The following is a 12,914-nucleotide window of genomic DNA, read 5'->3' on the forward strand; positions in this document are numbered from 1 at the left end:
GTACTTTACCAGAAGAATCGAACAACATACTACGTCCCCCTTCGTGTATCTCATGAAGAGATCACGAAGGAAAAATGAGTGATTCGTGCACACATGAAGCCTCAGTAACAGTCATTCTTCCATTTACGAAACGAACAGAGAAGGAGGGAAATGAGTGTGGTGTACAATGTGCTCCTCTGCCATATTGTGAAATGTAACTCGAGGAACACACGTTAAAAAAAAAAAAAAAAAAAAAAAAACGATTTTGTCACAGCTACCATGTTATACTACAATGGTCTGTCGTGTATTATGTACGTAGTAACACAGTGTTTTAAATCAGTGTTTAGAGTCATGCAATAAGAACCAATGACGGAAATAAAAGAAAGGTTCAAGAGTGGTATTAAAATTCATGGTGAAAGACTATCAATGATAAGATTTACTGATGGCATTCTGTCCTCAGTGAAATTTGTAGGCTTGTTGTGCGTTTGAAAAACGAGGACTACTCTCTAAGGTAGCCTTACTATTTCAGTGACACGCAGAACAGAAATGTGTAAAACGTAGGAGAATCAAGCTATAACTGTTATCTCTAACATGCGTGAAAAATGATGACACACGGAATACTTACATAAATTCAACTCAAGGGAGAGAATAGGCCTCCATATCTAAATATCGTCTATATTGCAGAAATATACACTTTCGTGAAAGTAACGGATTCCCTTGAGTATGTGTGTTAGCTTCCCAGTTATAGTGTCCAGCTGTGCTATAGGGCAGTCTCCTCAGTTTCGTAACTATAAATTCAGAATGCGCAAACAATGAATTACTGAAAGATCATTTAATAGGTGATTAACTTCCTATCAGACAAATTATGGTAGCAGATCAATGAAGCAGAACAACCCCTAGTCTCCTGACAGCGTGTAGCAGCACATCATACATACTCTTACCTTATTCATTTCCTGAAATCTAATTATCATGATTAGAGCTCCTATTGTTTGTTATTAATAATTACCAGCATTTTAGAGGCGGTTTATTCAAGAGATTGCGAATGGCACATTTGAGTTATGTGGCAAGACAAGATGGTGGCTAGCTAGTGTGGCACAATTAAATGCAGCAAGTGTACAGGATAACGTGTTTCTAGTAAATAAGCTCGCAACACGTAGTTTCAGTGGTCAGTACACTGACCCATAAAAACAACTGACAGTCTGCAACTGCTCTTAGTGATAATCGTACCCATATTTCTCATTACAAACCAAGACAATCTCGTCGGAAATGTAATGCAGAAACGTCAGTACGCCATCAGTATTTAATACCGAAGAATTTAAGATGGCGCGCACTGAAATAAAATTGTAACTGACGCGGTAACCAGCTTCAAAGCAATTACTAATTTGCAACATCTTTGCGCCTATTCCACTGTGAGAAAAGACGCGAAGAAATACTAGCACGCGGAAAGATACTAGTATACAAAGCCAGCTAACCTAATATGGAAAACTATACTCCAGGTCTGAATACAAATCGGATTTATGTTACCATATATCTTAACGTAGTAATGAAGTTTGAAAAACATGCTCTTCATCAAACCAAGGTGACTTCATCAGAAAAGCCAGTGACGTCGAAAGTAGTGTCGAAAATACAATGGCACCAGACCAGACGTAGCACTGTAACGCAGTGTAACGTACAGACGAGGTTCCTTCGAATAGGGAAACCACATGGGTTGTAAACGGCCAACGAACACTAAATCTCATAACAGAACAAAATTACCTCCAATTCTATAATGAATTCTTTTTACAGGAAGGTGGATTACCAATGGGGTCCTCAGTTTCAAGAGCCTTAGTAAATATTTTTGTGAACAACATTGAACAGGTCATTTTCACAAAAATAGTAGAAAAATATTACAATATGTTATATTTGTTCAGGTGTATGGATGACATCCCTTGCTTCACAGATAAAGCACAAACAGAATTGAAAAACTGAATACCGACTTCAGCAAGGCACATAAAAATATAAAATTCACAATTGAAAGACAACAGAATAACCAGATAACAACCAAAAAGCAAAACAATTAGCATAAGTTTGAACTTTACCGTAAACCCGCGGCAACAGACATTATCATTTCCCAATCGACGAACCACCCACACTCACAAAAGCAAGCAGCACTTACACACATGTTCCATAGATTCAATACAGTGCCAGTCACCAAAGACAACTACCAAAAATACCTTGACATAATGCTGTAAACAACAGAAAACAATGGTTACGGTACTAACATAGTCACATGGCTAAACAACAAAATTAAAAAGCCGTGCGGGATTAGCCGAGCTGTCTAGGCGGTGCAGTCATGGACTGTGCAGCTGGTCCTGGCGGAGGTTCGAGTCCTCCCTCGGGCATGGGTATGTACGTTTGTACTTAGGATAATTTAGGTTAAGTAGTGTGTAAGCTTAGGTACTGATGACCTTAGCAGTTAAGTCCCATAAGATTTCACACACATTCGAACAAAATTAAAAGTAAAATAAAAGCAGAAAGCGTCAAACCAGAGACAACAACACAACAGAAACAAACACAAACACTCAGTACCATAACGACTACACAGAATAATAGAAAAAATATGAAAGAAAACACAAGATGGTACATAGTGACACACACACATACTCATATAAAATTTTTGGAAGTTTGGGAATAAACATACCATACACAACAGATACAAAAATACGCCTTAAAAGTAACAAAAAACAGAGACTTGTACCGGATACCGGGACCAACAGGTAGAATATTTGATGCCAGCTACAAAGAGCACATGAGAGACTGGAAGTATGGGACAAACCACTCCACGTTTGCAGAACACCCACCAGAACATAACCACAGACCGACCACTGGAGAATAAGATATGAAAATAATTAGAATCATGCCAAACAATTCATTATTTACACTAATAGATTAACAGTATAACAAACCAAAAGAGGATAATAATAATAATAGCATCCAACACGTTTTCATTCACTTGTCCATGAACCCCTCCACAGAATATTTACACCAAAACTCAAATCAGCTGATCACCATAGCTTTCAACCACTCTCTAACAGCTACTGCATTCATATTCAACACTCCGCACCTCAAACCACCTTCCCTCCCTCCACCCCCCCCCCCCCCCAAACACACACGGTGATGCACAACATAACAACCTTTAGTTTTCAACAACTACTTCGTTATGTTGGCAACACGTAGGTAAACAAAGCAAACGGAAGGAAGCACATAATGAACCCATACTATGCATGTCTTTAAAAGCACAGTTTTCTAAGAAACAGCTAGTGGCAAAAGGATAATAGTACACCACGAAGAAGAATTAGAAGAATGAACGTAGTGAATATTGTGAAAGAAAGAGTTTTGCGTGTGAAATTGTGGTTCTGTTTCTTAAATTAAGTGGTAGCACTATCTCCAGACCTAGATGAGAGGAAACGCAGATGCCAACAAACTGTAACCAATTGCTTATTTACATAAAAAACACGACGTGAACTGTTTGATAATCTAAAAATACCAGAACTGTATCTTTCTAGATCCCACTCAAGATGCCTTAAAGTAAGAAAAAGGCGAAACGCGGCTGGGAAAAACAAAATATAGTTGCAACAAGAAAAGGCGATTTTGTTTACAAAACAAATACTTCTTTGCTTGATGCAGAGGATGGCCACGCAAACAAACTTGTGAAATTGTAATAGTTAGAGAGAACTGCAGCTGTTTATGCGTAAATGAACTTCACATTCAATTAATATGTACATACCTATCACTTTTAGTTGCAAAGAACATAATCTGTTTTCCTCAATATTCCTGTGCATGTTATTTTAATAATAGAAATAAAACAGCAGTTTGTTTTAAGTCTTGTACTTCTTGTTTTCAATGTAAAGTTCATGTACACAGAAACAGATGCATTTCTCTCCAAATATTATAATTTTATTTTATTTTATTGTTGGAAGTTCATGTTAACACCAGTTTTGACTTAATTCTTTGTTTTCCTTATTTCCCATATTATATTCTTGTGGAAGTTGTTGTAGTTGTGGTTTTCAGTCCAGAGACTGGTTTGATGCAGCTCTCCATGTTACTCTATCCTGTGCAAGCTTCTTCATCTCCGAGTAACTACTGCAACCTACACCCTTCTGAATCTGTTTAGTGTATTCATGCCTTGGTCTCCCTCTCCGATTTTTACCCTCCGCGCTTCCTTCCAGTACTAAATTGATGATCCCTTGATGCCACAGAACGGGTCCTACGAACCGATCCCTTCTTGTAGTCAAGTTGTGCCACAAATTCGTCTTCTCCCCAATTCTGTTCAGTATTTCCTCATTAGTTACGTGATCTACCCATCTAATCTTCAGCATTCTTCTGCAGCACCACATTTCGAAAGCTTCGACTCCCTTCTTACCTTAACTGTTTATCGTCCATGTTTCACTTCCATACGCGGCTACACTCTATACAATAAATATTTTCGGGAAAGTCTTCCTGACACTTAAAACTATACCCGATGTTAATAAATTTCTCTTCTTCAGAAACGCTTTCCTTGTCATTGCCATTCAGCATTTTATATCCTCTCTACTTTGACCATCATCGGTTATTTTGCTCCCCAAATAGGAAAACTCACTTACTTCCTCAAGTGTCCCATTTCGTAATCTAATTCCCTCAGCATCACCTGATTTAATTCGACTGCATTCCGTTATCCTCGTTTTCTATTGTTGATGTTCGCCTTATGTTCTCCTTTCAACACACTGTCCAATCTGTTCAACTGCTCTTCCAGGTACTTTGCTGTCTCTGACAGAATTGCAGTGTCATCGACAAACCTCTAAGTTTTTACTTTTTCTCCATGGATTTTAATTATTACTCCAAATTTATCTTTTTGTCCTCTACTGCTCGGTCAATATACAGACTGAATAACATCAGAGATAGGCTCTAACCCTGTCTCGCTCCCTTCTCATCGACTGCTTCCCTTTCATGCAGCTCGACCCTTACAACTGCCACCTGGTTTCTGGACAAGTTGTAAATAGCCTTCCGCTCCCTGCATTTGACCCCTGCCACCTTCTGAATTTGAAAGACAATGTCAAAAGCTTTCTCTAAGCCTATAAATGCTAGAAACGTGGGTTCACCTTTCCGTAATCTATCTTCTAAATAAGTTGTAGAGTCATTATTGCCTCAAGTGTTCCAACATTTCTACGGAATCCAAGCTGATCTTCCCCGAGGTCAGCTTCTACTAGTTTTACCATTCGTCTTTAAGGAATTCGTGCTAGCATTTTGCACCCGTGTCTTATTAAACCGATAGTTCGGTAATTTTCACACCTGTCAACACTTGCTTTCTTTGTAATTGGAGTTATTATATTCTTCCTGAAGTCCGAGGGTGTTTCGCCTGTCTCATACATCTTGCTCACCAGATGGTAGTGTTTTGCCAGGGTTGGCTCTCCCAAGGCTATCAGCAGTTGTAATGGAATGTTGTCTACTCCCGGGGCCTTGTTTTGACGTAGGTCTTTCAGTGCTCTCCCATATTATATGGACACAAAAGTAAATGTTTTTGAGCAACGTTCGTTACATCCTATGAAGATCTTATAACAAGCACCAGTTCTACAGCACATGCTGCATGCTGACAGTGTCGTATTTACGTTGTATATACATATATATCCTGATAAATGTGAGTGATGTGTTACCAACCGTCAATCACTGTGGAAGCTGATAGATGGATACTAATAAAGCCGCATATACTGTTGCAATTACTACACAATCTGTTTCTCGACCGAAATTACCATATAAACAGCACTCAAGGCGATTCATTAAAGTTCGTTAGAGCCAGCACCAAGCATCATGCTATGCAATAGTCTTGTAACCTTCTCTGGACCATCTCAAGATGAACCTGAAAAGGTTCGAAAACGGGTTTTTGGAACAAGCAATATTTCAAAAACATGACGGGCCACTGTTTCCGGTATTTGTATTGAATACAGAGTCGTGAGTACTTAAACATCCATATTGGATAAGCTCGAGTCTGTGAATACATCTACATCTACATCTACATGAGTACTCTGCTATTCACAATAAAATGCCTGGCAGAGTGTTCAATGAACCACCTTCATGCTGTCTCTCTACCGCTCCACTCTCGAACGGCACAGGGGAAAAACGAGCACTTAAATTTTTCCATGCGAGCCCTGATTTCTCTCATTTTTGTCGTGATGATCGTTTCTCCCTATGTAGGTGGTTGCCAACAGAGTGTTTTCGCAATCGGAGGACAAAACTGGTGATTGAAATTTCATGAGAAGATCCCGTCGCAACGAAAAGCCTTTATTTTAATGATTGCCACTCCAATTCACGTATCATGTCTGTGACACTACCTCGCCTATTTGGCTACCCTTCTTTGTACTTTCTCGATGTCATTCGTCAGTCCCACCTGATGCGGATCCCACACCGCACAGCAGTACTCCAGAATAGGGCGGACAAGCGTAGTGTAAGCAGTCTCTTTGGTAGACCTGTTGCTCGTTTTAAGTGTTCTGCCAGTGAATTGCAGTCTTTGGTTTGCTCTAACCACAATGTTATCTATGTGATCGTTCCAATTTAGGTTATTTGTGATTGTAATCCCTAAGTATTTAGTTGAATTTACAGCCCTCAGATTTGTGTGACTTACCGCGTAATCGAAATTTAGCTGATTCTAGTACTCATGTGAATAACATCACACTTTTCCTTATTCAGGATTAATTGCCACTTTTCGCACCATACAGATAACTTATATAAATCATTTTGCAAGTCCTTTTGATCGTCTGATGACTTAACAAGACGGTAAATGACAGCATCATCTGCAAACAATCTAAGACGGCTACTCAGATTGTCTCCTATGTCGTTAATATAGATCAGGAACAATAGAGGGTCTATAACATTTCCTTGGGGAACGCCGGATATTACTTCTGTTTCACTCGATGAGTTTCCGTCTATTATTATGAACTGTGACCTTTCTGACGGGAAATCACGAATCCAGTCGCACAACTGAGGCGATACTCCATAGGCACACAGTTTGATTAGAAGACGCTTGTGAGGAACGGTGTCGAAAGCCTTCTGGAAATTTAAAAATATGGAATCAATTTGACATCCCCTGTCGATAGCACTTAATACTTCATGAATATAGAGAGCTAGTTGTGTTTCACAAGAACGATATTTTCTGAATCCGTGCTGACTATATGTCAATAAATCGTCTTCTTCGAGGTACTTCATAATGTTCGAATACAGTATATGTCCTAAAACCCTACTGCAAACCGTCGTTAGTGATATAGGGCTGTAACTTAGCGGATTAGTCCTACTTCCCTTTTTGGGTATCGGTGTGACTTGAGCAATTTTCCAGTCTTTAGGTACGTATCTTTCTGTGAGCGAGTGGTTGTATATAATTGCTAAATATGGAGCTATTTTATCAGCATACTCTGAGAGGAACCTGACTGGTATACAATCTGGACCGGAGACCTTGCCTTTATTAAGTGATTTAAGCTGCTTTAAAAAAGAGACAGCATTGGTCGTATATTTTTTACTATTACAAAATCGATTTTCTGTCACTGAGTGACCATCTTCAGTGCTATATTGTATAACTTAAATTGGGATGCACTGTTGTCACTAAGCTTAGTGACAGAAAATCGATTTTGCAATAGTAAAAAATATACGACCAATGCTGTCTCTTTTTTGAAGTATACCTGTTACCTGGTCGTAGTGCACAAGACAACATGGAGTCGCCAATCAATTAAGCTGCTTTGTTACACCGAGGATATTTACTTCTATGTTTCGCATCTTGGCAGTTGTTCTTGATTGGAATTCAGGAATATTTACTTCGTCTTCTTTGGTGAAAGAGTTTCGGAAAACCGTGTTTAATAACTCTGCTTTAGGGGCACTGTCATCTGTGACTTCACCGTCGTTATCGTGCAGTGAAGGTATTGATTGCGTCTTGCCATTGGTGTACTTTATGTATGACCAGAATACAATGTCTATGTTTCAGTTCGTCCGTTTCCGTTGCGCGTGTTTGAAGTTGTATTTTATTTCACGCGGCCCTGTAATCTAAATATCTGATGAAGTGTCACGTGGTCGCTGGAGAGCCCTGCCTCTGCCCAGCCCGGCGGCCGCCGCTGCAGGCCTGCTGCTGGAGCAGGCAGAGTGACCGGCGTGGAGCCGCCGGGCCGTCCTGCTGGCATTCTGGAGGAGCGTCTGGGCAGATTCCTGGTCGCATGGCGCGGCATCTTAATTGGCATCATAACAGCACAGGCTCACATTCCTCCATTGAAACCGAACACGTGTTCCGACATTCTTGGAAAACACAGCCACGGCCGCCCGGGAGAGCGCTCTTACACGGCGGGCACCCCGCGCTCTGTGCTCAGACTCTTCTCCTAGAGTGAACTGCGCCTCCGACAGAGTGGCGCCGGCGCATCAAGACGTGTCGGAAATACGAGACGTGTTTTTCAAGTAAGTACCGTTTTGAAATTTAAAAAAAAAGACGTACTAAGATATCTCAATAATTTTATTTTTACACGAAAGCCTGTACCTTAATATACTTTTCTATGTAATTTCCGTCAATATTGAGGAACTTGTACCAGTTTTTGAATACCCTCCTCATAGAAGTCTGCCGCCCGACTTGTTAACCACTGCATCACCACTGTTTTGACTTCGTCATCGTCTTGAAGACGCTGATCGCCCAGGTGTTTCTTCATGATGAAACACGTGTGGCCTACGTCACACCAGACTCAAAGCAACAGTCCATGGAATGGCGACATTCAGATTCACCCAGAAACATGAAATTTAAGCAAACAATTTCTTTCCGGAAAATCATGTGCTCAGCTTTTTGGGACAGAAAAGGAGTATTGCTTGTGGAATTTCTGCCTCGTAATGAGACAATCAATGCATCAACTTACTGTAAGACATTGCACAATCTGCGCCGTTCTATTCAGAACAAAAGACATGGCAAGTTGAGAAATGGTATCATTTTGCTGCAAGACAATGCCCGACCGCATGTGGCGAATCAGACCAAAGATCTCATCACATCTTTTCGATGGGAAACTCTAGATCATCCTCCTTACAGCCTCGATCTTGCGCCCAGTGACTACCATCTGTTCCTGCACTTGAAGAAACACCTGGACGGTCAGCGTCTCCATGACGAGGTCAAAACAGTGGTGATGCAGTGGTTAACAAGTCAGGCGGCAGACTTCTATGCGGTGGATATTCAAAAACGGGTACAACGTTATGACAAGTGCCTCAGTATTGACGGAAATTACGTAGAAAAGTAGATTAAGGTACAGGCTTTCATGCAAAAATAAGATTATTGAGATATCTTAGCACGTCTTTTTTTTATTTCGAAATGGTACTTACTTAAAAAACACCCCTCGTATTTGCTCCTGGAATGTGCAGAAATGGCCATTTCCGCAGCAGCATTTTTTGGGTTTCGGCGATTTGCAGACGCGACCGCCTTTTACACTGAAAAGCCAAAACGTTATGACCACTGCCAGCCGCGACGCTGGATGCCGCCTGGTGGCGTTCGGGGCACGTGACGCGGTAACAGAAGTATGTAAGCGCAGCAGACACGGACGGGGGATCATCTCAGCGAAGATATGGGCTGCAAATAGGGACGTCCATTGAGAAAAGCGACTTTGACAAAGGCAAGATTGACAAACTGCCTATTGGCTTCTGTCTCGGGTTCTTCGGCCGACGTTCATCTAATGATTTTTCTGACGTTTCGCCAGCACGAGTGGCTGACATTGTCAAAGCTTCACCCTCCATTGCCGGCAATGGGCAGTTTGTCAACAAGTGACCACGAAAGCCTTAACAATTTTGTAAAGGCAAGATTATTATTACGCAGAGCCTGTGGACGAATATCTCGAAAACGGCGTAGCTGTTTGCTAAAGTTATCGAAAACGCTTTGTGTGTAAGGATAATTGAACATTTCAAATCGCACGGTTTGCTGTCGAATTTACTGTTCGGCTTTATAAGTCGTTTAACAAGTGAAAATGCTATATTATCTTTTCTCTGTGAGGTACTGGATACGTTTAACAAAATGTTTCGAACGTTAGGCATATTTTTTGATTTAACTTTAAGGTGTTTGATTGTGTTGATTGCAAAATATCGGTTCAGAAGTTGGATGATTATGGAGTATGGGGAATAGCTCACAACTGGATCACTTCTTACTTTAGCAACAGACAGCAAAAGGTCATTATTCACAATGTTGAGAATGGTTGTGATGTCAGGTCCCTGTAGGTTACAGTCAAGTGGGGGGGGGGGGGGGGGGGTTCCCCAGGGATCAGTGTTGGGGCCACTTCTGTTCCTTATTTATATTAATGACATGTCCTGTAGTATTACAGGTAACTCTAAAATATTTCTGTTTGGTGAAGACACTAGCTTGGTAGTAAAGGATGTTGTGTGCAAGATTGGCTCAGTATCAAACAGTGCAGCTCCTGTATAAGTTCATGGCTTGTAGAAACACTAACGATAAATCACAGCAACACTCAGTTTTCACAGTTTCTAATACACAACTCAACAAAATCTGAAGCTTTAATTTCACAGAATTAGCATATGATTAGTGAAAATGAACAGTTCAAATTTCTGGGTGTTCAGATAGATAGTAAACTGTCGTGGAAACCCCACGTTCAGGATTTTGTTCAAAGACTTAATGCTGCCATTTTTACTATTCGAAGAGTATCAGAAGTGAGTAATCGACACGAAAATTAGTCTACTTTCCTTATTTTCATCCGCTTCTGTCGTACGGTATTATATTTTGGGGTAACTCTTTTCATTCTAAAAGGATATTTTTGGCTCAGAAACGGGCGATCGGACAATAAGTGGTGTAAGGTCACTAACCTCTTCTCGACCCCTGTTCACGAGTCTGGGTATTTTGACATTGGCCTCTCAATACATATATTCCTTACTGTCATTGCACCGAGCGAGGTGGCGCAGTGGTTAGCACACTGGACTCCCGTCTCCGGCCATCCTGATTTAAGTTTTCCGTGATTTCCCTAAATCGTTTCAGGCAAATGCCGGGATGGTTCCTTTGAAAGGGCACGGCCGATTTCCTTCCCACTCCTTCCCTAACCCGGGCTTGCGTTCCGTCTCTAATGACCTCGTTGTCGACGGGACGCTAAACACTAACCACCACCACCTACTGTCATTGCTTGTTAACAATGTTAGCTTTTTTCCCAACAATAAGCAGCTTTCACATAGTTAATACTCGGCAGAAATCAAACGTGCATTTGGATCGGACTTCCTTAACTCTTGTGCAGAACGGTTTGCAGTATACTGCTGCATCTATTGTCAATAAGATACCACTAGAATTAAAAAATCTTAGCAGTAATCCACGTGCTTTCAAATCGAAACTGAAGAGTTTCCTCATGGGTCACTCCTTCTATTCTGTCGAAGAGTTCTTTGAAAAATTAAGCTGATTGTTGGTGTATTGTTGATTGCGTTTACTTAAACTTATGGATTGAATTTTTTTCGGGTTCGTAAACATTTTATTTTTATCTGTTATTACTTTTATGTTGTAATTTCATGTACTGGCACGTTCCATGACCTTGGCGATCTGCTCCTCAATTTGGTCCTACGGAAATTGACGTGTAAATAAATTTTATATAATATATATATATATTCACGTACTACTGTCGTAAGAATCTATGGAATGAGGTAGAAGGGCAGTGAAACTACTAGTAGGCGCTAAGCGTCCACGACTGTTCACACAACGTGGGGTTCGGTGGTTGGGTCGCTGTGTACAGTGGTATAGATGGTGATCCGTAGCACCTCTGCCAAAAGGGCACAGTGCTGGTGAACGCACAAGTATTTCGAAGCACGCCGTTTATCGTACATTGTTGAACATGGATCTCCACCGGCCTCTGTGGCCGAGCGGTTCTAGGCGCTTCAGTCCGGAACCGCGCTGCTGCTACGGTCGCAGGTTCGAATCCTGCCTCAGGCATGGATGTGTGTGATGTCTGAGTCTAGGGAACTGATGACCACAGATGTTAAGTCCCACAGTGCTCAGAGCCATTTGCACCACTTTTAAAATATGGATCTCCGCAGTAGACTACTCCTACGTGTTCACACGCTGATCGAACGACATCGTCAGTTACAGTTGCACTGGGCACGGGACCATCGGGATTCGACCGTCCATCAATAGAAACGTGTCGGCTCTTCCAGTGCGTCACATTTTTGCTACACGAGGTCGATGGTCGTCTCCATGAACACCGTCACGGAGGTGAACTGCCGCTCGAAACGTGCAGCTCACCACGGACGCATGTTGGTGGGAACAGTATTACGCTGTGGAAGACATTGTCCTGCACTTGTATGGGACCTGTGGTAATAATCGGTGATGCTCTGACAGCTGCGAACCATCTGCATCCAATCATACTTGATGTCTTTCCCGACGGCGATGCCATCTTTCAGCAGTATAACTGTCCGTCTCTCGGAGCCAGAATCGTGCTACAGTGGTTGGAGGAGCGATTTAATGAACTAGTGTTGACGTCTCGGTGGCCAGATTCGAATGATGTAATTCTTATGGACTCCACCTGGGTCGCTATCATGTGCCAACACCACGTACGCACATCACTGGTCCGATATTTACGCGACATCGTAGACATCTCATGTCACATGGCTCCATAAACTTACCGGCAAACTATCGGATCCCTGATACGCAGAAAAAATTATGTATATCGTTCCGAAGAGGAACAAACAAGATATTAAGCAGATGGTCATAGTGTTTTGGCTCATCAATGTATATAAGTGGCATCTTCACTGGATATCCTCGTTATCACACACCATCGTCACCAGTTTTCTGCTGTGTTAACTGATTCTCTGCGTCTCCATTTTATGGTACTGTATGGCCTGACGTCCAGAACGTCCAGAACGTCGTCTGCGATCTGGAAGCTCTTCCTCGCTCACCTCCTTCTCCCTTCTATAAGCTTTTCTGAGACTATTTTACTCTGTCC

This window comes from Schistocerca americana, chromosome 8, assembly GCF_021461395.2.
Source record: "Schistocerca americana isolate TAMUIC-IGC-003095 chromosome 8, iqSchAmer2.1, whole genome shotgun sequence".
In the NCBI taxonomy this organism is placed as follows: Eukaryota; Metazoa; Arthropoda; class Insecta; order Orthoptera; family Acrididae; genus Schistocerca; species Schistocerca americana.